The sequence below is a fragment of the Narcine bancroftii genome, chromosome 7 (genome assembly GCF_036971445.1).
Source record: "Narcine bancroftii isolate sNarBan1 chromosome 7, sNarBan1.hap1, whole genome shotgun sequence".
NCBI classification, from domain to species: Eukaryota; Metazoa; Chordata; class Chondrichthyes; order Torpediniformes; family Narcinidae; genus Narcine; species Narcine bancroftii.
In genome coordinates, this window is record NC_091475.1 from 144,601,928 (window position 1) to 144,629,074 (window position 27,147).

Below are 27,147 nucleotides of genomic sequence, written 5' to 3' on the forward strand. Positions count from 1 at the left end.
TAAAGGTGTTTCTAGATAATAACCAACCTAGATTTTTTTTTTTGTGAGTGGCAGCGGAAGAAATAAGGGTTTTTGTAAATTTTCTTCCTTCAATTAAAGAAGAACACTAGGGAGCAGGAGGTATAAGTTATCAACGAGAAATGCAAAGGGAGATCATAAAGATACAGCTTACACTGAAGAGAGCCATACCATTACAGAGTTATACTGTCAACAGAGTTGCAAACAAGTTCAGAAGAACAAAGTCAAACAGTTATAATCAATGATGATCAAGTAAATGCTGATTTGGAACTGGCTGCTGAAAGACTATTTTGAATATAATTAATATTTTCTTTCCCAGTGAGGTGGATGCTTGATTTCTTGCTTGCTTATCATCATGTGCCATTTGTGGAGGGAGCCACAACTTGTATGGTTGAGGGAGGTAGTGCTGTTTATTTTTTACAGCATTTTTTTTTGGGGGGGGGGGGCGTTTATATCTATGTTTTTTTTTTCTTTTTCTATATTTTTTTCTTTGGGACAGAGATGTTCACATGAGTTTCTTGTGTTGGATGATGGAGGGTGGGAATGGAAGAGAATTAGATTTAAATAATGAATAGTAATAAAACATTAAATTTTCTTAGGTTTAATATTAATGGGCTTCATAGAAAAATTAAAAAAAAAATAGAATATATGCTTATCTGAATGAAGGAAAAATTGATATAGCACTTTAAAAAAAACTAATTTGACAAGCGGTAACTTCATCCTTAAATTCCAAAGCAAGAGGAGTTGTAATATTAATAAAGAAAACATTATTGGTGAAAATGCAAGTGTTATAATAGATCCTGTATGAAGATATATTTTGGTTCATTGTCAAAGTTATTCTGAAATGTGGACACTTATGAGTATTTATGCACCAGATGTAGATGATCAGAATTTTACGTGATACTTTTTTATACATTTGTCAGATTCATGTGAAAAAAAATATTAATAGGTGGTGATTTTAATTGTTGTTTGAATCCTATATTTAATAAATCAACTAAATTGGTAAAAAAAAAGTAAAATGGCTAAAATTACATTGATTTTGATGAAGGGATTGAATTTAATAGATATTTGATGTAAGTTAAATCCTAAGGAGAGAGATTATTCTTTTTATTCCCATAGACATAATACTTAATCAAGAAATGTCTTTCTTTAATTTCTGCAGGGAATAATTAATTTTGTCTAAAATAAATCTAGAATATTATCAGATCATTCTCCACTTTTAATTGTTTACAAAGTGCATGATTAAAAAAAGCATTCACCATATTGATGGAGGTTTAATACTATGTTGTTCAAAATAGTGGACATTTGTGATTTTATAAGATAACAAATTCAATATTTTTTAGATATAAATTCTAATTCAGTTGAGAATAAATTTGGTATATGGGAAGCACTTAAAGTTTATTTAAGATGACAAATTATTAGTTATTCAGCTAAAATTAAGATAGATTATTTGAAAGAGATTAATCAGTTTGAACAAAATATAGAAGAGTTGTAAAAAGTTGCAAAATAAATCTTTTGAAGAAAACAAGAGACAAATAATAAATAAAAAAACTTCAATTTAAAAATATTCAGACATACAGAACTGAAAAATTCATCTAAAAATATCCAGAAATATTAAGAATTGGGAGAAAGCTCACAAAAATTTAGCTTGATAATTGAAAGCAAAACAGGCAATCAGAATAATTAATGCAGCTAAACAAACAACATTCTGGGACGATTACATATAAACCACAAGAAATAAATGACTGTTTTAAAAAATTTAATTCTCAGTTATATCAATCAGAATCAATTCAAGATGAAAATAAAATTAATATTTTTTATCTCAAATAGATTTACCTAGTTTGAATCCTTAAAAGAAAAACAAAGATTTGAATTCTCCTTGTACAATGAAGGAGGTAATTAAGGTAATGAGTTCATTGCAAAATAGTAAGTCATCAGGGGAAGATAGGTTTCCTGTAGAGTTCTATAAAATAAAGGGATCTTTTGATACCTCCATTGATGGAAGTATTAAATCAAACATTTAAAAAAACATTCTCTTCTGGATTCTTTTTTAACAGCAATTATTACAGCACTAGCTAAGAAAGACAGAGATTCAATGAAACCAGTTTAATATAGACTGATTTAATTATTAAATGTTGATTATATGATATTAGCTAAAATAGTTGTTCACTACATTTTTCTTTCCACTCACTTGCCACTTTAAGTAACCCCTATGCCATCAGTGCTCTGTGATCAGTAACAAATTGCTTAAGGTGGTATATGAGTGGGAAGGGAAGGTTGAGGATCACTGCTCTAGACCCAATTGTTACTGAAATATTTTGCTTGAGAAAAATTGTCATTGGCCCATTTCCTTTGGAGTTATGAAACCATGCACATAACCAATTAGGGATGATTAAAACAGTGGTTTTTAAACTTTTTCTTTCCACCCACATACCACCTTAATAAATCCTTTACTAATCACAGAGTACCCATGGCATTGGGAACATTTAAAGATGAATGTGAGTGGAAAGAAAAAAAAGTATAGAGCCACTGAGCTAAAGTTTTAGCAAATTGATTGATAAAAAACATTTACCTAAATAAATACATATGGATCAAGCTGGATTTTTTAAAAATAGGAAATTTGCAGATAATGAGGCAAAGTTGATTAGTTTAAGACATTTAGTTTTAAAAAAAGAGGTTATTTAAGTATTGCAGTGGCTTTAGATGCAGAAAAAAAATTTTTGGTAGATTAGAATAGGATTTCCTTTTTAAAGTCTTAGAGAAATTTGGGTTAGAGTCAATATTTACTGGTTGGATTAAAACAATATATAGAATCCTACTGCAAAAGTAGTGACTAATGGTCAAATTTAAACAAATTTTTAATTGAATAGATCATGTTGACCAAGTTATCAACTGTTGCCTGCTTTATTTATATTAGCAATTGAACCCTTTGCTGAATTAATAAAATAGGATTCAAAAATAATGTGTATTAAAGTGAATTATGTTTTGATCTATTTAACAGATCTGTTAAATTAGTTGCACCAATTTAAATTTAGATTAAAAGAATATGGAGAAGAATCTGGTTATAAAATTTATTGGGGAAAAAGTGAAATTATGCTTTTAGTAAAAGGGGATAATGCAAGGGGTGTGGGAATAAAATATTTAGGTATTAGGGTGGAAGATTAATTGAATTTTTTTTTAATTAAATAATTTCCCATTATTAAAAGGAATAAAGGAAGATTTGGAAAGATGGAATATGTTACCTATTACTTTAATAGGTAGAGTGAATTGTATAAAGATGAATGTTTTTCCAATAATACAATATCTTTTCTCAATTGATTCCTATTCCAATTACTCAAAAACATTTTTTAAAGAATTAAATGCTTGTGTTAGGACATTTTTATGGAAAGGAAAGATGGCAAGAGTGTTTTTTTTTTTGATAAATGAACTTGGAATTACAACTTAGGAGGTTTTCGGCTCCCTAATTTGATGAGTTATTATGAAGATACCCAGTTGCATTTTGTTAATATAATGCATGATTTAAATAAAGTTCAAGCTTGGGTATATATAGAACTTAGCAAAATGGTGGAACCAAACCCACAGGATTTTATTTATAAATAGAATTTAAAGTTGTTAACAATGAATAGAGAGACTCCTATATTGAAGTATTTAATTAAGATTTTGAATAAGGTTGATAAAGAGATTGGGGGAGGAGGTTTATTGTCTGAAAAAAAAACACAATTATTTCAGAATAAATTGATTCTGTTTTCCATGGGAAATATTTTTTTTTAAAGATTTGACAATAGAATAAAGAAGACAGAAGATGTTTTTTGAAGCAGGGAAATATATTTATTTTAACAGACTGAAGATGTTGTTCAAGATACCTGAAAATACTGGATTTTGTTATTATCATGTTATGAAATTTTGAAGTGAAATATATGGTCAAAGGTCATTATTACCAGTAGAGACTGTAGAGTGTGTGAAAAGAATCAAAGGCTTGTTGATTCAAACCAAGGCTTTTATTAACTAGAAGACTGGAGCGAATCACAGTAGCCATGGCTATGCTCTCAGTCAATCACAATCGTCCTATACTACAATCTATACATATACACATTGGTGATCGAATCTGTACTAACACAGAGACAAAAATAAATTGTTATGTAATGGAAATATAAAGAAATTTATTTCAATGATGTATAGGTTAATTCAAAAGAATGTCTGAAAAAATAGGGCTTCATAATTCTAGACAAAGGTGGGAAGTAGATGTGAATAAACAAATAGATGAATGAGATTGGATTGGGGTATGTAGAGAAAATATGAAAAGTACAATAAATGTGGGATATAGAATCTTGCAATATAATTTTATTCATCAGTTATATTTAACACCATATAAATTAAACAAAATTGAATCAGACCCTTTGGATTTACGTTTTGGAAGTAGACAGGAAATTGGCACATTTTTGCATTCTTACGTTAAACCTTTTGGTTAGAAATGGGTAAATTATTGGAACAAATAATGAGGATTAAATTTGCACAGCATCCAATATTATTTTTATTGATATTAAGAATATTGAACCTAAGTTGAAATTGATTATGTATTAAAAGAAGTTTGATCCAATTGCTTTACCAATACCAAGAAAATGTATTGCCATAACTTGGAAGTCTGATATAGATTTAGGTATAGAAAGATGGCACACTGAAGTCTGGAGTTTTACACCACTTGAGAAAATTACTTATATTTTAAGAGACAAATATTATATATTTTGGAAGATATAGAGCTGTTATTTACAAAATATGGGTGTTCATATTCAAATGAAGCTCTGACATTCCCTTTCTCCTTAAAGTCTCATATATTATAAGATATTTTAAAGTAATAGGCACCTCTGTTGAGGGTCTCCTGTCCTGTTTTTACTCTTCTTTTTTTCCTTCTTCTCTTTGTAGAAGGATAGAAGGGGGAGGGGTGATTCCTATCTTTTTTTTTAATTTTAAATGCCACATGTATTTATATTGTTTTGAATTATCTTTAATTATGTGTTTTATTGTGTTGTTTTAAACTTATATGAGTTTATCATCAGCTGACTATACAAGTACAACTTGACGAAACAACATTCTTAGACCCTTGGTGTAGAGCATGCAGACACACAACCAAACATAACACAGATACAGTTAAACAGTACATATGCAGGACAAATATTTTATCTATATAAATAAATACATAGATGTTGTTATGTACAAATGAGATTCTTGGATGGTTAGTGTGAGTTGTTCCTTTGGTTGTTCAGCATTCTCATTGCCTGTGGGAATAAACTGTTCCTTAGCCTGGTGGTGCTGGCTCTGATACTCCTGTATCTCTTCCCTATTCAGAGGAGCTGAAAGATGCTGTGTGCTGGATGGAAGGGGTCCTCAATGATTTTGTGCACCATCTTCAGACAATGATCCAGATAGTTCACGTCGATGGCACGGGGCGTGGCAGTTGGGAAACTCCAGCAACCCACTCTGCCACACTTATGGTCCGGTGATTAACTTCTGATCCATTTCTCTGCAGCGGACATACCACACTTTGATGTAGCTCACTGTAAAAAGCTTCAACCTGAGAACAGATACTGTGCTGGGGAGGAACTTGGAGAAAGTGATGGTGCCTTTACATGAGAGAGGATAGGAAGAGATAGCTGTGAGTATTAGTAATAGATATCATTGCATACTTCCTCCCCTGAGATAAAGCTGGAGACCAAGAGATCAAGGTAAGGGCAAGAGATGCTAGAAATAGTCTAGATAAATTTCAGGGCCAGGCACAAATTGGCAGTGAAGTTAATGAACTTGTTTAGTTCTGCACGGATATGAGGTAGTATCATTGTTATTAAATATTAGTTGACCACTCCTGAAGTATTCGGCTACCATCTGTTTCATCCTGTCACAGGAATGAAATGAGAGCACTAGTCAGGGAATTGACATTTATTACACTGGCCAGAAGAAGAATGTTTTCTGTGGCACCAAGGACACAGTGAGAAAAGTTAATTAAGATAATGTGCTTGTGATGAGAAAGGCGAGAGTGGGTCCCTTAAAGCCAGCTACTATCCCTCAAATGGAGATTACTGCTGCCACCATGGCAAGCAGAATGGACATAGTATAGAGAAAAGAGCTGCAGTTAGAACTAGCAGACTCCATATTTTGGACCAATAACACTTCTGTGCTCAAATACATCAACAATAAGACCACAAAGTTTCGAATTTTCATGGCTAACAGAATCACTGAAATTGATACAATCTTATCTCATCTCATGGAGATACAATGAGGATGTGCATTGATTTAAACTCATTGATAGTGAAGAGAATTGTGTAGGAATTATTTCATTCAAATGCTATGGTGGATCAAGATTTCACTATGTGAAAGTAACACAAAATCATTGAGGACCCCTTCCATCTCATCACATTTTAAACATTTCAGATGTTACTTGGCTATGGATCATGATCTAGGACTCAGATTAACCTGTGGCCTGTTTTTGGAAGCAGTGACATGATGGTCCATGGAACTTACTGTACATAGATACATGACCATAATTTTATATAATTTTTATGACTGACTTATTTAGGAGTTAAAATGTCATTTTTATAATTAGTCATCCTATTGATTTGTTTCACTTTCCTTCAGTCACCTAACTGAACCATTGAACTGAAATAAAATAATGCAGATGCCATCAACCTGACATAAAATCAAAACATGCTTGTAATATTCAATGAGTCATGAAGAGTTTATAGAAAGACATGTGGAGCTAATGCTTCACATTATTAAATAATTATGATTCTGTACCACATCAGATAATAGAAATCCAGGTGAACAAAGTAATGTATGCTCAGGCATGAGAAGGCAAGTTGAAATCACTGCATTATTAATCCAGCGGACATGACTTTCCAATGTTTCAAAATCAAATATTTTCTCAAAGAAGAAATGTGTGTGTCCGGGCATTGATTTCTTCTACAGAAAGACTTCTGTTTCAAACCTCGGGAAGCCAAATCTGTAGGATTGCTAATTACATTAACATATCTCCACTAGATTCGACATGAGACTTTATCAATTTCAGTGATTCTGTTAGCCACAAAAGTTTGAAACCTGGTGGTCTGATTGTTGATGTATTTGAGCACAGAGGTGCTATCGGTCCAAAATACGAAGTCTGCTAGTTCCTAATGGAGCACTTTTCTCCACACTATGTACTTTCTGCTCACCATAGTGCAACAGTCAACTCCATTTAAGGTTGGCTTTAATGGAGCCACTCTCGCCTTTCCCATTATAAACCTCAATGTGCGTGACCATCATTATCATACAATGTACTTGGCTAACTGAATCACTGAAATTGATAAACTCTCACATCCAATGCAGTGAATGTTTGTCTGGAATGGAGATGCATGAGGAACTGGACCTCAACAAAGATGAAGAGATCTTATTTGAGGAGTTTTCTAGTTACATTGTGGCACAGGTGGAGCAAACAAAGGACGTCTCTGTCTTTTGCGACAGATTGCTACAGGACATATTTGGGAACCATAACTATAACAAAGATGGCAAGATCATTAGTGAGGAACTAAAACTGAAGACTAAATATTACATTGAACATAGGATAAAGGATGAACTGTAAAAATAACAAATATTTAAAAAAAAAACCCTTTCCCCAGCTTCCCACAGTAGGAGCCCTGCAAGTATTGCCCTGGTTGGAATGGTTCCTAGATCTGATCTCTTCTTTGAGTCATTTTAATCAGATATTATCTGCCTTTCTTGGCCTTTCCTGAATTGTTTCTTCAAGGTTTTTCTGTACCAGACCATCCAGAATTTAGTATTGTGTTAGGGCAGAAGTAATTGTTACTATTCAATCTATACAGTTTTAGTGAGGATTGAGGAGGGAGTGGTTGTAAGATTGTATGGAGCTGAATTGATCACCTAGCACCTGTGAAAGTTTGGCATTCTCAGTGGACGGGAGTAAGGCTTTGTGTCTCTGAGGCCCACAACTGCTAGCACTTGACTTGAATGGAAGTGCCCTGAAAAAAATCTCTTCCCTAGTTTCAGACAACTCAAGTACCATCTGAGAAGGGACCTCATGTGGGAGAATGAGCAACACCTGGCACTGGCTGAGAAGTTCCCACCCTGAACAGTGTAGTTCTCCCAGAGCTCTGCCTTATTGCATTTTTATTTTATTTTAATGTTATAATTTACATAATTAATCATTTTTGCATTGTTTACCTTTAAAGAAAAGGGAGTTTTGCATGCCTGATAAAAGAAGTATTGTCGAAAAATGTACACTGAATTTAAAGAGAAGATTTAAGAAAGATATTTCCTTTCATTCAGACTATACCAACTGTGTGTCTGACATGATAATTTAAGGTTATGCAGAAAAGGTACTAGAGTATATCTTGGAATATTGTGACAGCATAAATGGTACTTACCACACCATGAGGATTTGCATCTATATAAAAAAATACTTTGAGTGGTATTTGACTGTGGAGCAAGCTTTCGGGAAGTTTCACTAAATTCTCAGCTCTTACCAGGTATAGGTTTGACCACTACTTTGATAGGAGTCTTAACTAGATTCTATAATGAACTTGTTGTCATCACTGCAGACATTGAAGCAATGTTCCACCAAGTAAAAGTACCAAATGAAGACCATTATTTGTTCTGATCATTTTAGTGGCCTGATGGAGACTACTTTCCAATATAGTCGCTTAGAGGGTAAAAATAATCTTGTTGTTGTCTATAACTCATTCAAACAAATTCATACTGAAGTTAAGTTGAGTGTTCTAAAGTTTATTAAACAATATTAAATATTGTTAATGTTATAAGTTGTGAAAAATTGTTACAAGTTAATAAATGTTAATAGACGGTCAATAGAATATGACGGAATATTCTCTGTATCATTGATTTCTTAGAACAAAAGTAACTAAACTAGCACTTTATGACCTGGTGAGCAAAGATAAATTAGTTAGGTCCCTGAAGAAAATAAGTTGCTAGGGGACAGCGTAAAAAATGTTAAACAAAAAAGGCACAGACTGCTTGTGAGCATGAAATACATTTAACCACTATAAAACTGGCACCAATTATTTATTTTTTTTTAAATAAGGTTAACAATGTTTAATAATGTTTACAATCTTGCGAAAACTCAGCTTAACTTTAGTATGAATTTGTTAGAATGAGTCATAGTCAACTATGATCCTCCAAATGACTATAATGGAAATTCAATTAAAACAATTCAGTGAAAGTCAGATATTAAGGCAACATCTGACATACTGTATGATATCTTACAAACCAATAATTGTGTTAAATATTGGAAGGACTGTCTCATTTCTGCAGCTACAGAAAAAAAAAAGAAGCAGGGGCTCTTTATCATGAGTTGCGAGTGATCAAGTATTTCTGACATGCATTCTTCACCTCAGCCTTTGCTTTCAAAACCGTTGTAACAGAGCCCTCTGCCTCATCAGATTTACCATCATAGCCTTACCACAAATGTGAACACCCAACCTTTTATTTTCTTTTACATCACTCAAGCTTACTTTTCCATTTTCCATGGAATTATTGACATTTTGATACTAAAATTTACTATTTATTTTTCTCTTTCTGCCATGCTCCTTAAATTTAATCCATCAGATCTTGCTTAATAGTTGCTAACCTTTCCATTACATTTTGTTATTTATTATAACCACCCATTTTGGCTTTAAACCAATCTTCTTTCTTTCTTTCTTTCTTTCTTTCTTTCTTTCTTTCTTTCTTTCTTTCTTTCTTTCTTTCTTTCTTTCTTTCTTTCTTTCTTTTTCAATCTGTTTTGTTAAGTTTCAGATTAATAAACACAAGAATGATACAAAGTGATCAGGATTGCCTTAACAATGGTTAACATATACAATCACAGATGTTAACTGAGTCTTCCAATCTCTTAAAAGCCAAACATGAAAAGTAATCAAATTTTATTACAAAAATATCCCCCTAACTAAGAAACAAAACAAAAAAAAGGAAACAAAAGCTGGGCTACCATGTTTCAGCAGTTAAACAATTACATCATATGAATTTGTTGAATAAATGGCCTCCAAGCTTTCTTTCAAATTTAACTGAAGTGTCAACAGTACCACTTTTAATTTTTTTTTCTAAATTAAAAAATGCAATAGTTTGGGAAAATCAATGAAATATATTAGGTATTCTGCTTGACTCACTAAACACTTACAGATCCATTCTGGTAATTTTTTTGGAATATTTAAATTTAGACATGCTGCACTGTAACAGGCCATGTAGGCCCAAAAGCCTGTGCCACCCAATTTACACCCAATTAATGTACATCCTTGGCACATTTTGAACAGTGGGAGGAAACCAGATACCCTGGGGAAAACCCATGCAGACATGGGGAGAACATACAATCTCCTTACAGATAGCATGGGATTCGAGCCCCAGTCCTGATCACTGACGCTGTAAAGGCATTGCGCTAAACCATTACGCCAATCGAGCTATAATGAATGGAATCAAAAGCACAAGATTGACAGGAAAGGACAAGAGCTAGAAGTAGAGAGAGAGAGGAAATGAGTTTTGGCAATTGTAGGATCGAACATTTTCATGTACATTGCATGTTGAATGTAATGCAAGCTCATTCATATGTGGTGGTCTATAAGTCAGGGTATTTGTAACCCAGGACCCATCTGTACATGGTGTTATCATACTAAAATTGATCTTAATCTTTTTCTAAAGTCCTGATCTACTTTCTTTGTGTAATCTCCAGAATTGTACACCAATCTCCAACTGATGGCAAGATGATATTTCAAATTATTTGGGAAGTTAACTTTATTTGGTATTTGATGCATTTTTTCAACACTGAGCGTCCGTAGATTTGCTCAGTTTCCCAATCAGCTTTGAAATATTCCACATCCTTTGCATGCTGACCTGTAGATTTTCTCTCAAACTGATGCTATTTCCACAATCAAAATCTCAAATCCTGCAAATGCTAAAAATTGGGAATAAAGTAGAAAATATGAGAAAATACTGAACTAGTTAAGCAAGCAAAAGAGGAAAATAGGGTCAATGTTTCAGGCCAGCAAACTACTTTAATGGAAGAATATCAACCTGAAGTAATAACTCTTTATATATTTTTTTTTCCTTTGGTTTCTTTCTGGACACATGTTGTCTGGCCTCCTGACTATTTCCAGCCTTCCTTGTTTTATTTTCTTTGTAGATAATTTCCATATTATATTTTCTATTTCAGTTATCCACAGTAATTGATATCTTCAATGCATTTCAGCAGTGTGACTGTACCATCCTAAAGAGCCATACTTTGTCCCTAATTCAAAGATATGTTTGCTTTCAATCATCTGCAAAATTTGGTAATGTTCTTCCCATTCCAACATTAAGACAAAGTGAAAGGGAAACACTACTGTATGCCACGGGCCAGGCAGACAGCAACTCACCAATATCCGCTGCCTCCTATCACTTTCCACTTCAGATTAATGATCATCATTCTATTTTTTTTAATATCTGTTCTGCAGAATTTCATAACTTCCCTTTTAAAAATTCCTACAAACAGCATCAATTGCTTTTCCTTAACTTGGTCATTCATACATTAATGGTTTTCCATAAAAAATCCATGTTGGCAAGCCCTTATTAGCCTGGAATTTTACAAAATAGCAGTATTTTTGTTCTTGACAGAAGGTCTCCATCTGAAGTGGGTAATGCCAATTAAGTTCTGTCATCTTATTCCGCATTTTCTTTCTATTAATTTTCCATTTGGAAAAAAAAATCTTTACTTCACCCTCAGCTATAACACTATCTTTGTCTATTTTTATGAAGACAGTAATGAAATCTCATTAAGTACTTCAGTCAAGGCTTCTGTCTTCAGAAAATGATTTATTCTATGCCCCAATTAACCCTGAAATTCATTAGTTTACTTTAATAGTTAGAGAGGAACTCGCAAGTACGTGTGTTTGTGTGTGTGTGTGTGTGTGTGTGTGTGTGTGTGTGTGTGTGTGTGTGTGTGTGTGTGTGTTATGAAAGCTGATATTTCCTTTGAACTAATATTATCCATGTGTTTCTCATGACTGCAGTCTTGCTGCACAAACAGTTTGTCTGTTCAGAAGAGCAATGCAAGTAATACGTCTCACGACAGTTGATAGGCCACATCTTCTGAGAAAGAAAACATGGTAAGTCGGGAACACCAGGGCGATACACTTGCACAGAGATCTCTGGCAGAGCACAAGATTTTTTGTTTTGTTATTACCAGTATATGATTTTGAACTATACTTTCTGTAAGAATGCTACCATCAATCAAATACCTCTCAAACCAAGTTCAAGGTTCACAGAGCTTGTTCTGAACTAGGATCTGTGGGAACTCCCAAACTGTTTCCTTGAGGACTAATGCACACCACCACTCTCTGTTTCTCTCTTCCTCATACTCTTCCTTTTGGCAGGACAGGTATGAGGAAAATGACAAGCTCTTCCTCAATGTAAAAATAAATCAACCTCTTAATGAGATGTGCAGTGCTGTTGAGATCAGAGAGTGACAGAGCAAGTAGGAGAAAGAAATGTTTCTGTGATTTGTGATCTGTGGTTTGAGAATTAATGAGCTAGACTATAATATTTTCCATGATGATCTTTTTACCTGGTTATATTGCAAAATTGGTGAAATGAAACCTACATTTTCAAATTTAGTCATAGATCATTAAAAAAAAACTATGCACAATGCTTTTTTGACAATTTTATCTGAAAATATGCTGTATTGTTTCTTTTGTGAACAGTGAATTGCATTTATAGCTTATTATAATCAAAGTTACTGGTCAATCTATTCAAGGATTGAATCAAATAAATTTGCTACTTTAGCACAATTCATATGCTGACAGAAAAGATCTTGCTGACTGGTGGTGCAAAACTATTGTTCAACATTTTTAAAGTATTAATATTAATTGCCAAACACAAAAATAAGCCAAATGAATTTTAATGATTATATAAAGTACATGCTAATGAAGATTTAATACCCTATGTAGGCATCTTATGCTAATAACTGTCAGCTACTGTTTGCTTAACAATCATGCAGAAAATAGAAAATATCTCTAAAGGAAAAGTGCAAACCACCTGAATTAATACATGTGCGACTTTGCAATGCTTGAATCCCATATTTCAAGATGAAAAATGCAGAATATATATAATTAATTGGAATTGTGAGACCAGGGAGTCTTTAACTTCTGCATTGATTGAATCAGTTTTACTTCTCAATCTGGCAGATTAGAGTTGAAAAAATGAAAATAGTTGCTGGAGTAGGTCATGGTCCATCAAGAAGACACTGCAGTTTAATAGATGTCTGATCTGCACCAAGGCCAATCTCTGTGCCAATTCCTCATAACCTTGAATTCCCTGATCTTTTGGAGATGTATCAACTTTCTTTTTTGAAGATGACTTGACGATGATGCTATAGCCTTATTTTATCCAGTATGAGAGTGGGTTTTGGAGATTCGCACCCTCTGCAACAAATTATTCCAATTCAACTCAGCTTGGAACGACCATTCCATGTCTTGGAATTATGTCATCTTGTTTATGTTTCTCTCACCCAGTAAGATATCTTGATATTTTCCCTGCCATTCCTCCTGAGGATTTGATGTTTCAATAAGATCACCTGCAACTCTTCTCAACGACAATGATTGCAGATCTAATTTATTTCATTGCTTGTGATAAGTGAGGCAGCAGATCATAGATATGAATCTGGACGAACAATCTGTTTGGGAGATGGGCTGAGGTGGATAGTGAGTGGTTGGCGGAGGGTGGGGGGGGGTTAAGGAGAGGTTAGAAACACACTCAGAGAAGAGTAGAAACCTTACACCTATTTAATTCATAGCTACATCACACCCAAAATAAAGCTTACTTTCCTGAATCTCCTGGAGTCCGAGCTCCTATTACTCACCAAATAGTCTCAATGGCCTGTGATGTGGATTTGAATTAGGCCAGTCGATAGAAAATAGAGAGAATAAACATAGGATTGATTGGAAGCATGGCATCGTTTGTTTTCCCAGGTAACTGTAATGAGCCTTGATATTTTGCCCAAATGGAAGATGAAAGAATAGAAAACATCTTATACAAGTAAATAAATACAAACAAATACAAATAAATAGTTATTTATCCAATATGAATGGCATCAAACTTCAGCATTATTATTTCCATTTCAGTCATTATTTTTTATATACAATTTTGAAACCTTGTTCCCAGAAGTACAACATTGACCCTAATTATAATGTGCAGGATTTTTTTCACAATGTATGAAACTGTGCTGACATAAACTTTGCAGCTATTATAACTAATTAACTTTTTTGCTTAAAAAAGGTCTGCATTTTCAGTCAGATGTGGTGTTATATAAGTTCCAGCTTGCTTTTGTATATTTAGCTTTATCCGTAGCAAAAAAATCTATTGCTAGTATGTGGAAAGATACAAATATGATTGATATTAATAGATGGCATAATGAGATGACATATTGTTTAATAATGGAAAAAATTACGTATGTTTCACATGATAATTGTAATTTTTTTAATTAATAAGTGGCTGTTATACTCAGAATATTTACATTTCAATTTATATTGATTAGATTTTAATATGTATATTTAACTTTTTTTAAAATATTCTTTTTTTTTTCTTTTTTATGGCTCCTTAGGAGAGTTGGCTGAAGGGGTGGGGGTTCTTTTCTTTTCTTTTTTTTTCTTTTTTTTTCTTTTTATTCTATATATATTTTTTTTTAAATGTTCATGTTCGTGTTTAATTGCTGTATATATCATATATTATTTGTTTTTTGAACAAATAAATAAAGTTTAAAAAAAATGTATACTTTATCTGAGGTCTTGATTAAGTTTAACAGGGAATATCAGATTAACTTCCCTTCATGATGATGTCATTATATTTCTTCCATCCCCAACCTCCTAAGCCTGTTGAGGTTTGCTCTTGCACAGCGGGACTATCTGCTTTCTATTGGTCTGGTGAAAATTTCCCTGAAAGTAAAAACTGTTGGAAGGTTGAATCTGAAAGATTCAATCTCCATTCAGGCAACTGAGAAGCTTGAATGGTTCACTGGTCATTGACAGATTTGATCATTACCTAATGCAACATCTCCTCCTTCACATGAATGGTTGAAAATTATATTGGAAAGAAGATGTACGAGTATGATTGAACTTAACACTTTTCCTTATCTATATTGGATCTTTCCAATGTTGTCTAAAGTCTAAAAGCAACATATTTACCACTTTTCACTGGGCTACACTATACAGTCTTGCATGGAAATCTCCAATCAATCCCCAATGAAACAAGGTGCAAAATGTTGTCTACATTATATCCGGATTCTTTTAATATATCCAAGCTTGGTCTCATATTTGGTTCCAAGATTCTTCGGGTTTCATTATTTCCTGGTAATCCCTGCAAAATTTTTGTTGCATAATGAGCAAATAAAATGAAAACACTCAACATATAGCACTTTTTCGCTCACAAGAGACCCTTTTTTCTTCTTTGGCTTGGCTTCGCGGACGAAGATTTATGGAGGGGGTAAAAAGTCCACGTCAGCTGCAGGCTCGTTTGTGGCTGACCAGTCCGATGCGGGACAGGCAGACACGATTGCAGCGGTTGCAAGGGAAAATTGGTTGGTTGGGGTTGGGTGTTGGGTTTTTCCTCCTTTGCCTTTTGTCAGTGAGGTGGGCTCTGCTGTCTTCTTCAAAGGAGGCTGCTGCCCGCCAAACTGTGAGGCGCCAAGATGCACGGTTTGAGGCGTTATCAGCCCACTGGCGGTGGTCAATGTAGCAGGCACCAAGAGATTTCTTTAGGCAGTCCTTGTACCTTTTCTTTGGTGCACCTCTGTCACGGTGGCCAGTGGAGAGCTCGCCATATAATACGATCTTAGGAAGGCGATGGTCCTCCATTCTGGAGACGTGACCCATCCAGCGCAGCTGGATCTTCAGCAGCGTGGACTCGATGCTGTCGACCTCTGCCATCTCGAGTACCTCGACGTTAGGGGTGTGAGCGCTCCAATGGATGTTGAGGATGGAGCGGAGACAACGCTGGTGGAAGCGTTCTAGGAGCCGTAGGTGGTGCCGGTAGAGGACCCATGATTCGGAGCCGAACAGGAGTGTGGGTATGACAACGGCTCTGTATACGCTTATCTTTGTGAGGTTTTTCAGTTGGTTGTTTTTCCAGACTCTTTTGTGTAGTCTTCCAAAGGCGCTATTTGCCTTGGCGAGTCTGTTGTCTATCTCATTGTCGATCCTTGCATCTGATGAAATGGTGCAGCCGAGATAGGTAAACTGGTTGACCGTTTTGAGTTTTGTGTGCCCGATGGAGATGTGGGGGGGCTGGTAGTCATGGTGGGGAGCTGGCTGATGGAGGACCTCAGTTTTCTTCAGGCTGACTTCCAGGCCAAACATTTTGGCAGTTTCCGCAAAGCAGGACGTCAAGCGCTGAAGAGCTGGCTCTGAATGGGCAACTAAAGCGGCATCATCTGCAAAGAGTAGTTCACGGACAAGTTTCTCTTGTGTCTTGGTGTGAGCTTGCAGGCGCCTCAGATTGAAGAGACTGCCATCCGTGCGGTACCGGATGTAAACAGCGTCTTCATTGTTGGGGTCTTTCATGGCTTGGTTCAGCATCATGCTGAAGAAGATTGAAAAGAGGGTTGGTGCCAGAACACAGCCTTGCTTCACGCCATTGTTAATGGAGAAGGGTTCAGAGAGCTCATTGCTGTATCTGACCCGACGTTGGTTTTCGTGCAGTTGGATAATCATGTTGAGGAACTTTGGGGGACATCCGATGCGCTCTAGTATTTGCCAAAGCCCTTTCCTGCTCACGGTGTCGAAGGCTTTGGTGAGGTCAACAAAGGTGATGTAGAGTCCTTTGTTTTGTTCTCTGCACTTTTCTTGGAGCTGTCTGAGGGCAAAGACCATGTCAGTGGTTCCTCTGTTTGCGCGAAAGCCGCACTGTGATTCTGGGAGAATATTCTCAGCGACACTAGGTATTATTCTATTTAGTAGAATCCTAGCGAAGATTTTGCCTGCAATGGAGAGCAACGTGATTCCCCTGTAGTTTGAGCAGTCTGATTTCTCGCCTTTGTTTTTGTACAGGGACCCTACATAACACAAAAATGATAAAGCATTGCATCATATGTTACTACTGCTTGAAAGTATCAAGCTATTGATACTATGGAATGATCAAAGGTGATCATTGAATTTCAACCAACAGAGGATTGTTCATGGCACATGATCGCACATAAAATTTTATACCTGTTAGTACTAAAGATTTCATTTATGATATATAGCACAAATTCGAATATACAATTCAAATTTGGGCATGAAGTCACAACACTGAGGAAAAAGGAACCACTCAAAAATCTTTGAGAGAAATTGAGACTTCCAAACAAAAAATGAAGTGCAGATCTCCAGAGACAGATTTTTAATTCTTGATTTTTTTATGATGTACTTTATGATATTTATTTAGGGAAACAACAAAAATCTGTGGATGCTGAAAGCTTGAACCATCAGTGAGCTGCTGAGGAAGTCAAGGAGTCAGGGTTGAAATAAAGAGTCAATGTTTTGGGCTGGGATTCTTTATCAGTGTCTGAAATAGTGACTGTTCATTTCTACCCATAGATGCTGCCTGACCCATTGAAATCCTCCAGTTTCTCATTGTTTGCTCAACATTGATTAAACCCCTTATTTTAGTCATTACTACAGTTTAAATTGCTGCTGACAGGCTCTTGATGCAATTGAAAATATCAGCGTCAAATAAACTTGACAGTTTACATGAGAAAAATGTTGCTTTACTGTGAACACATAGATGTACCAGATGAAGATGAAGATGTTCATGAAATGTACTGGATTGAAGTGCTAGTACATAATTGGAAATATATGAAGTGTCCTACAATATAGATTATGGAGTAATTGATTAGCATTTCAGTAAAATAGAAATTCCTATGAATGTCTAATTAATTGGGATTAACTATATTTGCAGCATTATTATTGAAATGAAGGAACTACAATGTAGTGGCCATTACTGAAACTTGGCTGGAGGAAGGTACAAGGTTTTAGATTTTTAAAAAGAATAGGATGAGATGTAGAAAAAGAGGCCGGGGGGGGGGGGGGTGGGGAATTGCATTACTGGTCAGGGACAGCATCATGGCTATAGACAGGGAGGTCGATGAAGAGAGAGTGCCCACTCAGTTGGTGTGGGCGAAAGTCAGAAACAGGAAGGGAGCTATTAATGTGCTGAGAGTAGTCTATAGACCCCCAAAGAGTCAAGAACCAGATAAGCAGGCAGATTTTGGAATGGTGTGGGAAAGACAGGATAGCATTTATGGGTAATTTCAACTTCCCAAATATTGAATGGCATCTACTGACTGGGGCTGAATTTGTCAGGTGTGTACAAGAAGGATTCCTGACACAGTATATGGACCGGCCAACTGGAGGAGAAGCCACACTGGATCTGGTTCTGGGGAATTAACCTGGTCAGATGGTGGACCTCTCAGTGGGGGAGCATTTTGGTGAGAGTGGCCACAAATTCCTTAGCTTCAAAACAGCTATGTAAAAAGATAAAAACAGTCAAGCTGTGAAAGTACTTAACTGGGGAAAGGCTAATTATAAAAGGATGAGCCAGGAACTAGCAAGAATAAATTGGAAACAAATTTTTAAGTCTGAATGACCAAAAGTAATGTGGAGGAAGTTTAGGGACAACTTGTGCAGGGTTCAAGATAGGTTTATTTCACTGGAACAATGAAAAGATAATGGGAAAAGGGAACTGTGGCTGATGACACAGGTTAGGGAACTAGTCAAGAGGAAGGAAACATGCATTAGATGGAGGAAGCAGAAAGCAGGAAGGGATCATGAGACATATATGGTAGAGAGGAAGGAGCTTAAGAAAGGATTTAGCAGAGCTTGAAGAGGATATGTGAAGTTCTTGGCATATAGAATTAAGGAAAACACTAAGGCGTTCTGTGTATATTTGAAGAACAGAAGGATGACAAGAATGTAGATGGGGCTGGTAAAGGATAAAGAAGGCACAATGTGCCTAGTGATGGAGGAGGTTGGGGAGGTTCCAAATTAAAACTTTCTGTCAGTATTCATAAGACTAAAGGACTTTGATCATGATGAGGTCAATATTGAACAGGCCTGTGTGCTGGACAACGTGGAGATTAAGGAAATGGAAGTGTTGGATCTTCTTAAAACATTAAGATTGTTAAGTCCCTGCGGCTGGATATGATCTGCTCCAGGCTTCTATGGGAAGTGAGAGAAGAGTTAACTGTGGCAGTAGCGATGATCTTTGAATCCCCATTGGCCACAGGGGAGGTGCTGGAGGATTGGAAAATAGCAAATCTAGTCAACCTTGTTTTAAAAAAAGGTAAATAGGGAGAATCTTGGGAATTATAGACTGGTGAATCTTTCATCAATGGTGTTCAAACTTATGAAAATGATTCTTAAGGATAGGATCTATGAACTTTTAGAGAAGTAGAGTCTGCTCAAGGATAGTCAACATGGCTTTGTGAAGGGAAGTTTGTGCCTCTCGAACCTGAGTTTTTTGAGGATGTAACCAAAGAAATTGATGAAAGAAGGCCAGTAGATGTTGTCTAAATGGATTTTAGCAAGGCATTTGGCTTGGTCTTCCACAAGAGACTCGTACAGAAAGTCATGAGGCACAGGATCAGTAGATCCTTGGCTGCACGGATAAAAGAAATTGGCATAGGAAGAAAGCAGAGAGTAATAGTGAAAGAAAAGTATTCTGCCTGGAAGTCAGTGACAAGTAGAGTGGCACAATGATTTGTTCTGGGACCTCTACTCTTTGTGATATTTATAAATCACTTAGATTAAGAGGCAGAAGGGTGGGTCTGTAAGTTTATATATGACATGAAGGTTGAAGGAGTTGTGATGGAGCTGAAATTTGTCAAAGGTTACAAGAGGATGCAATCAGGATGCAGAGATGGGCAGAAAAGTGGCAGATGGCGTTCAATCTGCATAAATGTGAGGTAATGCATTTCAGAAGGACCAAACTAAAAGGCTGAATACAGTGTTAATGGTGTATCTTAAGAGTAGGGATGAACTGAGGGACCTTGTGGTTCAAATCCATACATCCCTCAAGGTTGCCGTAAAGCTTGATAGGATAGTTAAGAAGGCCTATGGGATGTTGGGATTCATTAATAAAGCAATTGAATTTTGGATTAGAGAGGTCATGTTGCAACTCTACAAATCTCTGGTAAGACCCCACTTAGAGTATTGTGTTCATTTCTGGTTGTCTCATTATAGGAAGGATGTGGAAGCAATGGAGATGGTGCAGAGATTTATCACTATGTTGCTTGGATTGGGAAACAAGTCTTATGATGCAAGGTTAGCAGAGCTGGGACATTTTACTTTGGAGTGCAGAAGGATAAGAGGAGATTGATAGTGGTCTACAAAATCAAGAGGGCCATAGGGTGGACAGTCAGTCCCTGTTTTCCAGAGCAGGATCAGCAAACATCAGAGGACATAGATACCAAGTTAAGGGAGGTAAGTTTAGGAGAGGCATTGGGGAATTTTGCACAGAGAATTGTGGATTCTGGAGGAGGCTGAAACATTGGAAGCATTTAAGAGACTCTTAGACAGGCATATGGATAGCAGAAAAATGGAGGGTTATGGGGTAGGGAAGGTTTAGTACTTTTTTTTAAATAAGGAATATATGGGTCAACACATCATCAAAGGGCCAAAGGTCCTGTAATGTGTTGTATTGTTCTATGTTATATGTTCTAACATTTTCAATACAAATATTAGCTATGTGATACTTTATCCTAAATGATTATTGAATCATATAATTGTGAGATGAAATTTGTTTTGCACATGGCAGGTTACAATGGAAGCAGAATTATTTACTTGTGAACTCTTTCCACGTTCACCTCGCCTGTAATGGGGAAGAATTTGCAAATGGCGCTCACTTGCAGCATCCGCAAGTAGTAACTCTAACCATAGCAACTCGTGTTTGGTAACTAACATTGAGCCTTCCGCAGCAGCATCAGTACCACAAGCATCTCACACGCTGGTGCTGGGACATTTGAAAGTTAAAATGCTTTCATATTATTGTCCATTGACATCTTGCCATTCACCTAAATTACCAGCTATGCAAGCTTTACTGTCAAACAATTAAAGGTGCACATCTGCTTCTGTAAACAATTTATTGCATGAAAACATTTTTTTTTAAAGATTTTAGTTTCTTTATTTCCAGTGATGTGGGCATCACTTATGTGTCAGCCATTTATTTCCCATCTCAAATTGCCATTGAGTAGTCAGATGGAGAATTTCAGCCTGTTAATTACATTTTTGAACAAAGAAAATCCAAAGATATCATAAAATCATGGATCCATTGAATTCTCAGCATTGAAAGGGCCCATTCAGCCCATCTTGTCTATGCTGACAAATGGCCACCCTTCTATATTAATTCTTTTACCCATTGTTTGGTCCATAGCCCTCTGTGGCTATGCAGGTCAGGTGCTCATCTAAACCCCAACACTACTCCCCCTCCAACCTCTGCCTCCTCCACCCTCAGAGCCAGAGAAGCATGAGAAAAGACCCTACATGGCAGGAGACCACTGCATTAGAGCATTGAGGGGTTTGGTGACCTAAGCACTCTTATTAAGCTTCAGGCAGAAGGAGACTGGCTCGTGAGAACCAGGTGTCGAGTTTGGGATCCGTGATGGTGCCAATGGTGAGCAAGGCCTCCCAAAGTTCTCAGGTGCTGACAACTTCCTTCATTTTGGGAGTTCAGAGGTGGAGACTGAAGCGGGCAACTTGGATGCTTGGAGCTCAGGTTCACTGCTGGAACAGACAGAGAGTTCCTCCAGATATGGAGTTTACAGAAGCAGGATCCACAGATACTTGATATGACTGAAGGGAATCACTTTTAAATCTATTAAAAATTTAGATACACACATGTTAACAGGCCATTTCAGCCCACGAGTCTGTGCTGCCCAATTTATACCCAATTAACCTACACCCCCAAAATGTTTCAAAAGGTGGGAAGAAACCAAAGCCTCCAGGGAAAACTCACACAGACATGGGGAGAACATACTGACTCCTTACCAACAGCGAGCCACCCTTCTTTTCTGTCACCACTCTTTCTACAACTCCCTAAATGAACTGTCAACCTCTAGAGCTCGAACACTTCTTGCAGGTATTGACATTGGTCATTAGAAATGCCCCCAGTCTCCTACATCCTTCAGGAGAGCAAACACCTCCTGTTATCGCACCTCCCCACACCTCTCCTCACCTTCTCTCCCCATCCCTCCGTAACCTTTATGATCATAAAGATTACTCTCTGACCTGCTGAGTTTCTCCAGCATGGTTTTTACTTCAACCAAGGTGTCTGCCGACTTTCATGTTTTACCTTCATGATCATGCTTTTACTACTCATCCTGCACATCAACTTTATTTCAATCGACTCAACATGCAACTTGTATCTTAAACTGACACTGAAAGGAGAACATTGAACTATTTCTCAAAATTAACCTTCCCTTCAATTGAAACAGTGATTTCTCTCAGTCCAATTACTTCATTAATTTTGACTTTGAGTTCAAAATTATCTCTTTAAATTCTGAATCGATTGTAAACCAATGTAAACAATATTGTAATAATTTGATCAGATCAGTGGACATGGGAATAGGAGGGTTAATTGAGTTCATTTGAGGGGCTGTCATTTCAAGTTAATGAAGTCCATACTTACTTGAGAGATCCCTATAATGAGAGTGCCTACTGCAGATGAACAAAAAAGGGACATAGTAACCATAATGAAAGACAATCAGGGTACATACCTCATAGATTTTGTTTAATCTCTTCCGAGGTTCCCTTGACAAATCTATGTCCATCTCACGGAAAATTAGAGCTCTTTCCCTTGTCCCTATAGCCTCCTGTTTATCTATGGAGTCAGAGTCTGTGTTAACTGGGTTTCACGGAACCAATGTTTCAATTAAGCTGCTGTCATGAACGTATTAACTGGATACGTTGTGTTTTTTCTGCATGTTAAACTGATTTTGTATCAGACTTGCTTTTGAACAGTTTTGAAATTGTTTAAGGCAAACTTGATTGGGTGCTTTCATTAAATGCAACAGTGTCACAATAGTGGGTATCCAATTAATAGGAATGATCCTTGTCATTCCAGGCATTGTGGTAGGCAGCTACCAAACTTCACTGTAAACATACTAACCATCTAATCAGCAAAGCTCCTTACTTCATATATTGACAGCTTTTCAAAATATTTACTGACATTGGCATTTCAGTGCAGGATTATAGGATTCTATTTACTTTTGCTATGAAGAGATGCCAGTAAAACAGCCTTTATTATGTTAAAATTTTACAAAGGGAAATTCTACTGATGTTTGTGATCAATTGTGCAAATGAAGTTAAAAAGGATGTGGCTCAGAGGTTTCAGTATACTTCAATATCAAGGCAAAGATTATATGCAGATTGTGTTGTAACCCTTGAATATATACTTTTTTTAAAATAATGAACAATACATAATGTATTTATATTGTATAAAATTTTAATGAACTCACGTATTTAACAATAGATCAAAAGTCTGTAAATCAGAAACAAACTATTAGACAAGGACATACCTACTTCAATAAAACATCACCTTTAAAATGGTAACATTTCAAATGTTGCAATATTTGAAGGGATCTAATATCGTTACACAAGTGCAGACAATATAGTAGCAAAAGTTGAAAACTGCACTTTTGTGGTCACTTATGTATAATGGCATTTTTCAATATAAAGGAGATCTTGGAAAATTAATGCCTCCAATTTTTTTGCTACATTGTATGTTTTTTTTGCTCAAAGTTAAAACTTCTAGCTTTAGTTTGCTGATTTTTCAACAGGTAGTTTCAGTCAAGATAGGATGTATTTGTGAAGTTAACCATTTCATGATTTAAAAAAAGTATTCATTAAGTCATGGTCAATTTTTTTTCACGAATATGTTGACAGTGAAGGTGGTCTGTCTTTTACTAACTTTATTCTGTTAGTTATGTTTAAGTACATTTGCCACAGAATAGTTTGATGGTGAGAACAATTTCAAAGGGTTCAAGAAGCAACAAATCCTGGACCCTTTAGTAGTAAGCTCGTCTTTATTTACACATTGGAAAATTCACAAAAGGAAACACATTCACACACACCTACAAAACAGTAACACCCAAATCATTGATATCAGACACTAATTAATGAATGAATGATGATTGCAACTTTCATTGTGAAGTGAGGATTAAATTAAAAATGCCTGTCATCCCCTCAACAGCAGATAGGCACAGTACATTAATTAGGAAAAGAACACTAGTGTAGTTAAGTATAGAATGGATGAGATGTGGTAGTCTCTCCTGGCTGTATGCCAAAATAGCACCCACTGTGTACTGGCATACACTTCATAACTGGTTCTCCAGCATCGCCCACTGCTCCCAAATTGGATCAGTTTCCTCATGATTGATCTTCCAGCATCATCCATGCCTCACCACCTGAAGTGGAGCTCAGCATTATCTCGAGGTGTGTCTGATAGGCCGATGTGCAAACACATGGAAATTCCTTTGTTCTGAACAGTTTGCATCGTGACCTGCTGGATTCTCTGTCAGATAATACATAGTTTGAAGGGTCCTTCTGTGAACAGACTCATAGTTTACCATGTTCATTTATCTGTGCAAGGAGCACAATTTAGAGAATATATAAGGGCAATGAAAAGAAAGATTAATGATTACCAAGCAAGGACAGTGTGGTGCTACCACTATGTATATAGATGTACTAATGTACTGTACGGGCTGGCCCACTCCCTGAACCTGTGACTTCTCCATCCCAGATATCCCCATAGAGGCTGTTACAACCAAAACCCTCACTCAGTACCTGCCTTGGAACTGGACCAGCAATATTCAAGCTGTGCTTACACTTTAAGGTGATTAAAGCCTATTAATCACAACTCTCTGTCTGTTTGCCTGATTGTCGTTGATTGGTAGTATAATTTAATTTTAGACCATGGACTAGGTAATACGGGCGAATAGATTAGGCACAAACCCTAAGGATCCAGAGGCCTCGACAAAATTCGACAAGTGTGTGCACTGCCTCAACGCATTCATGATGCGCAGCGATGTGTGGAGCAAAGGATATAAGAGGGAAGGCTCTTCACTCGAATCAGCCACCAGGTTTTTCAAGTGATAAGAAACTTTACTACTTACTCTGAAATGATGGAGTTCCTGCAGAAGCAGTATCGAGCCCCAATGAAAATCATATATGCATGTTTCCTCCTGGGCAGCCAAAAACAAGTACCAGGTGAGTTGATTGACGAGTGTATATGGGCACTGTGGCAGCTGGGGTGAGCCTGTGACTGCAGCTGCCCACCTCGAAGGTCTAATATGGGATGCGTGCGTGGCCAGGTTCAGTTCTGACTACATCAGACAGAAACTCCTGGAAAAGGGCAACCAGAGAATGCAGGCGGTAGTGGATTTGGCTAAATCACTGGAGACAGTGCAACGCGGCCGCTGTGTGGGGGACACGGATACTACCATCTTGGGATGCAGGGTCCCATATCATTGCCATCACCAACAAATGCCAGAAGTGCTACTTCCATGGTCACAGGAAGCACCCCTGAAAGAGCTCCCCAGCCCAAAGTGCCACATGATCCACTTGTGGGAAGAAAGGGCACTACGTGAAATTGTGTAGGTTGCAATCTTCCCCCAACAGCGCTGCGTGCAGCCAACAGCCGTCGCCAGTTTTACCTCAGATTTCAATTCTGGTGACCGGGGATGGATCGATGGGGCCCAGGGGATGACAAGCTGAGGAGGCATCACTTCCAGCTCCACTTCTGCTGGCAAGGGATAGCACCATGTGTACAACATGGGAGTGGCCATTTTGGTGAGCACCCCCGAACAAACACAGTATTGACTTGGACGGAGACCAGATCCTCGCTTCCATCATTCTCAACCAAGACAGCCTGCACCAACTGGGCAAAGCCATGATGAGAGTCAAGGGAAATGGCCACCCTACGAACTGTTTATTTGTCATGGGAAGTATCAAGAGCTTCACCCACCCAGGTACAGTACAGCAATACTCCCTTGTGGTAACCCCAACACAATGTAAGGACTCCTTGGTCTCCTAATCCAACTTGGCTGAGATCAGTGGCTGCTGCACCATGACGCTGACTGTGCGGGGTCACAAAATACAGGAACTTTAAACTCCTAATCATGCTGTACCTCTGTGTGCCAGTCATACTGATTCTGGACTTCCAGTGCCAGCTACAGAGCGCCCACATGCAATTTATTAGCCCCCACCTGCCCTTCACGGTCTGCAAATTTTGAACTGGCCAATACCCCCCCCCCCCCCACCAACCCCGAACACAACCTGTGGCCTTTCTACTCTCTGGGTCCGACCATTGCTCCTGTTTGAGAACCTTACCTTTGACTGAAAGTTGGTAGCCACGAAGACCAGAAGGTACAACAACAGGGACAGAGCATTCATTAATGTGGAGGTCAAACGGTTCCTAGCAAAATGGTCGTAGAATCCAGCACCAGCCCATGGAGAGCCAAAGTAGAGGAGGTAAAGAGCAGAGAGAAACGATGAATGGTCATTGACTGCTTCACCCTGCTGGACACCTACCCACTTCCCTATATTGCCAACATGGACAATGAGATCACCCAGTTCCAGGATTTCTCAACCATCTATCAATCCGGTCAGAGGACAGTCCATACACTGCCTTCGAGGTGGATGGATGCCTCTACCATTTCCTCCACATCCCTTTCAGTGTCACCAACTGGGTCTCTTATCTTCCAGATGGAGATGGACAACATAGTCGATGACTCGGCCACATTTTCCTAACTGGACAATGTGACCATCTGTGGTCATGACCACCAGGTCCATGACACCAACCTCCACAATTTTCTCCAGGCAGTCAAAAGCCTCAATCTGACCTATAATCAAAAGAAATGCATCCTTAACACTCTACAGCTGCTCATCCTGCCCATCACTGGGCCAGACCTGGACCACATTCATCCCTCTGTTAGAACTAACATTACCCTAGACCCTCAAGGCCCTGAAAAGGTGCTTGGACTTCTTTTCCTATATGCCCAGTGGGTCCCCAATTATGCAGACAAAGCTGCCCCCCAGGTCAAATTGACCACTTTCACCTTGTCGGCAGAAGGCCAAATGGCATTCA